Source organism: Heterocephalus glaber, unplaced genomic scaffold (assembly GCF_053883595.1).
Source record: "Heterocephalus glaber isolate CG9 unplaced genomic scaffold, H.glaber_assembly_v1.0 deba00001454, whole genome shotgun sequence".
Lineage (NCBI taxonomy): Eukaryota > Metazoa > Chordata > Mammalia > Rodentia > Bathyergidae > Heterocephalus > Heterocephalus glaber.
In genome coordinates this window covers 7,331,980-7,336,885 of record NW_028258303.1, presented here as the reverse complement: position 1 = coordinate 7,336,885, position 4,906 = coordinate 7,331,980, and the positions used below count along the sequence as shown (strand labels likewise).

The 4,906-nt window shown below is 41.8% G+C and overlaps 1 pseudogene; it reads right to left on the bottom strand.

Annotated features, from left to right (window-relative positions):
* Window positions 1–3,284: 3,284 nt before the first annotated feature.
* On the bottom strand, window positions 3,285–4,528 carry LOC101703829 (F-box and leucine-rich repeat protein 13-like; annotated as a pseudogene).
* Window positions 4,529–4,906: the final 378 nt, after the last annotated feature.

The window sequence follows — 4,906 nt, the reverse complement described above, 5'->3', positions numbered from 1 at the left end:
ATTCCCCACATAGTAGCATGTGGGTAAAGTATAATTTGCCTTTTTCCCCAGGTTATGCTTTTTTATTCACCACAGAGCAAGATTTTTAGACCCATCAGGTGGTCTTCACTAGTCTTAGCCCTGTGAAAATTAAAGAATCATAAAGGGTTTTCCTAGGAGGTATAGCCTGACTAGGACAAAATCAGGGTCTTGAGAGGCTGTCAGTCTGTTCTTGTTTTTTCATCAGCCTTTTGAATTTTTAGAGACTCTAGACATATTCCTTTGATGTCCCTTGTAATATATGACATTGACCTATTTGGAAGGACAGATTGTCTCTAATGTAGCCATCTATCATTTACTGAAAAGGAGGAGTAGGGCTGGGGATGTAGCTCAGTGGCACCATGTCTGCCTGTCCAATAAGCGCAAGGTCCTGAGTTTGATCCCTGGTACTGAGGGGGAAAAATAGAAAAAAAGAAAAGGGGGAGTGGAAAATAAGAAAGTGAAGAAGGAAAAGGAAAGGAAAGGGAAAAGAAAGATGACAGGTCACTCTACAAACATTAGTTGTTTTGGGGTTTTGGGGGGGGTTGCACTACCGGGGATCAAGCTCAGGACCTTGCACTTGCTAGGCAGGGGCAGTGCCACTGAACTACATCCCCAGCCCTAAAATAAGGAGCTTAATTTCAATTTTTATGCTTTTCACAGAAATGACTTAATTGCAAAAGAACATAATTTAAATTCCCATTTTCTACCCATCTCGCACCATTTTCTAGTTTATATTGGACTCAAACTGGATTACAATAGTAAATAAGTTTTGGGAAGATGTTTTTTCTTTTTAGGTTCACAGGATCAGACCTTTCCCATTGCTGAAGTGTATGGCCTGATGGCTTGATCAATGGGATCTGCAGATGTCTTCACAATATTTCTTTCATCTTGAGGCCTATGGAGAGAGAAAACTAGGTCTGGGGCTAGGTCTGGGGTTTGGAATGCTTCCCTGAAGAAGGACAAGGGGGTCTCATGGCCTTGGGACTTTCTATGAAGAGGTCACTAATTCCTCAGGGAGGATGGTGGAGCTCCAGGGGCTGCCTTAGCCATTTGAGATCAGGATGGAGCCCTCCACAGTTTCCCCATCTGTGTGAGAAACAAGATAGCTTACACTCACCTCATAGATGCTTTGGTAGTTTTCTTTAGGGCAGTACAGGATACTTGTATCTTTGAGAGAATTCAACCCAAGTCCCATATGTTTTAGGAACATGAAGGCTTTAGCTATTATCTATAAAGGTGAAAAATTTGAGAGGTCCTACAATCTATGTCTATTTGCAAGATTACAAGAATAATATCAGAATTTTTAATTCCTTTATTTAAACCCTCAGGTTGTGAGAAACCAAGGAATACAGTGGTCAAATGAATCTGTAACAAATATTTGATCTAAGGTGATAAAATATTATGGATTCTGAATCTGTATGCCTGACTCACTTGAAGGAAAAGGGATTGATTTACTGTGCTAAGGAAGAGGTCCATGAGACCTCCCAGTGTGATTGCTTTTGTTAAACAGATGGAGAGAGACCCATATCTGCCTGAGAGACAAGTGGGAACTAGAGGACAGGATCATGAAAGATTTTCCTCTCTTTCTCAGGGGTCCATAAACCTATGGTTGTATCTAAAGCTTATGTGATTGTAGATGTTTTAAATATATAAACAAGATATACATTTGGAAAACTAAGAGAAAGCCTGGTATTTTAATGAATATAAAGTAATTTTTTTAGATTTTACACGTTACTCTTTAGAAAACTTGGTTTACTTTTATTTTTTGGAAAAGGAGACATCTTTTTTAACAGAATGGGACTACTTTTCATTCTTGTTGTAAAGGTTAAATGTTCTGGAAACACAGGAAGTACCTGCATACAAAGGAGCTCAAGACACACCACTTTTAACCACTGTTGTGTCTATTGGCCAGGACTGGCCCTCCAACTGCCACAGGACCCTTTTTTAAATTTTATTTATTCATTTATTTATTTTTTCACAGGACCCTTTTTTCATGATTTAAGTTCACTTAAGCAAGAGGCTCAGTCTTTTCTCAAAAATCAGCATGAGGACGACGGGAAGAGAATACTTTTGCCAAGGGACTTAGGACCACTTTTGCCACTAGACACAAACTAGGTATTTTAAATTGTTGTCCTACATCATCTGTTGAGTCCCAAGACTTTTAAACTTAAAAGTTCAATGTTGTTTGGTGTTCGGTGTTCCAAAATCAATGGCCAGCTTAGCCTGTGGAATGGTTTACTGCCTTGAGCATCTAACCCACCTGACCCTGTGGTCAACAATGAAGTGAGTCTCCAAGACACACTGGTTTTGGGGGGGCATCGCTTGGTGAGAACTGTAACCATTTTCCTCTTAGTGACTCTTTTAACTGGGAGAAGTGGCAGGTACAGAAACAGTATTAGCCTCAGAATCTGGCTGGCAGTGGACAACAGACAGTTAGCCTCGGGCTTTTTAATGATAGAAACTTTTTAACTGAAGTACTTCCCAACTCCTAGCACACTATGACCAGGTGACACACTGAGCAAGAATGTGGAGGTAGCCAAAGAGAGAGGAAGACAGGTGTGTGGTATGATAAAGACTGATATTTTGAGAGAATAAGTAACCACATTTAGACCACAGTGATTTTAATGTAGTATTTAAGAAACCCCTGGGCCAAATATTAAAACAGGAGGAATGAACAGCCTTCTTTGTAAGCATGCTCAGCATGTTGGCATGGAAACAGGAAGCACAGAGGCTACCTAGTCATTGTATAATGATGGCTGCCACATTTACAATGCAAAGAAAAATTGTATGAATGTATAAAATGGAATATATAAAATAAAATAACTGTATAAAATAACTGTATAAAATAACTGTATAAAATGAAAAATGTAAAACTGTATATCATATATTGTTTTTCCATGCTTTTTCATTGAGTCTAGGTCACGGTAGTTATCACTTTAAAAATTTAAAAGAAACCCTTTAAGAAAAGAAAGAAACCATCAAAGCAGTAAACCCAGATCTGCTGGAGTGTCCTTTCCCTTGTGTTGGCCTATGATGCTCTTTTGGGCACACCCAACAGTAATGGTTAAGTTTTACAAATTCACTTGATAAAGCCATCATGAACTTCAGACCTGCGGTCATAGTTAGAGTAGATGTATATGTTTGTGTGGCTCTGGGGACCTGGTCTCTGTACCCTTGCCCAGAACACTGAGGTCACTTCTGCTGGAGACTTTGGGCAACTCTAGAATGTCATTAAGTACTCAGTTCACCAAGGCCGACCCCCCTCAATGCCATAGAATGATGTCACATCTGCAGAAATGCACTGTCTTCTACCCCCAACAGAGAAGGCTGGAGTGACACGTGTGAACTAGGAGTTTAGTGTCCTGGGTCCCTTGACACCTGTGTGTGTGATCTGCTGGCAGTCATAGAGTTCCATCTGCTCCAGGCTATGGCAGTTCTTTAGGGACTCCAGGGACAGGTCTGTGATAAGCTGACAGTTGTTTAGCTCAATCACCTCCAGCAGATCATGTGTGCCGGTCCCATTCCCCAGGTGGTCAATGTCATCATCTGTGATGGACTCACAGTGGGAGAGACTCAATAATTGAAATTGAGAACAGTGTACAGAAAGTTATATTAATATGTTATCTGTTGTCTCAATACAATTTTCCAGGTCCGTCTTTTTAAGTTCATGGTAACTCCTGGCCAAAATGGTGAAACCCACATCTGTTAGTTGAGAATATCTTGCAGTTCTTACTTAGAAAATCTAGGATGGCATCTGTGTTGTTGGAGAAGCTAGAGGCACAGAGGAACTGAACTTATGGCTCCTTCTGCCTAGTATAAGACTTGAACCAAGTTTGTAAGGTTAGAGTCGCCCCTCAGGACAGTGTGTGCCTTTATACTTAGGAGTTTTATCTTCTGGCTGTGTGCCAGCTTTTAAGAATAAGGTGTTGAGACACCTGCAGCTTCTCACTGGCATTTGAATGTATCTTTGATTACTTGGTCACCCCTGGAAATATTTAATTGCCCCAGTAGTGAACAGGCATCCCTCAGAGCTTTGAGAAACATGTTAGTTATTGATGTACAGGAAGCTAAGTCGTGGTGTCTGATTTTGGAACAGAACATGTTAACCTCAGCACATGCAACATCTGTTGTCTTTGTATACCATTTAGATTTAATACTTGAATGTTCCTACAGTTCTGTGCAAAGGTCCTTACTGCATTGACTCCTATTACCAAGACATCCACAAAAATAACTTTTGTAAAAACCTGCACATCATTTTGAAATATTTTTTATTACCCAGCCCTCAATATTCCCCTGGAAATTAAACAGGTCCATTTACTGCCAGTTGTTGCCATCCAGAATAAGAACATGCCAGGCCCTGGAGACCTCAGCACAGCAACACATGGTCCTGACATTGAGGGAAGAGTAGGGGTTTCTTCTTGAGCAGACCGTCATCACTATTTGAAAACACTGTCACCTCTAAGTTGAAGTGCAACAGATGGTCCCTGCCTGGAGCCTCTATTTTCATCCTTCTGGACCTCCTGAGATGAGGCCATGCCGTTGCTACTGTCACCGCTGCTACCCAGTTGGTGCCACTGCTCCTCCCACCCAGTGGATTGTATTATAGGATGCTGCAATGAAGCTTGGGAACCACTGCTAGGTGGGCCCCTTCCTATGTATGGCCAGGGTGTCTAGCAAGGACAGCGCCTGGCCTTACTCTGGAGGTGACAGATGAGCCACACCTCAGGCACAGGGTCAGGGGTAGACACCCTCCTCCCAGCTCATCGACCCCCCAGCTCACTCTCCAGGTGTGGAGTGCCAACAGACAAGGGCAGAAGTGACATTTCTATGCTTCTGTCCCTTCCCATTACCTAAGGAAGAATGGCAGGCACAGTGCCCCTGGGGA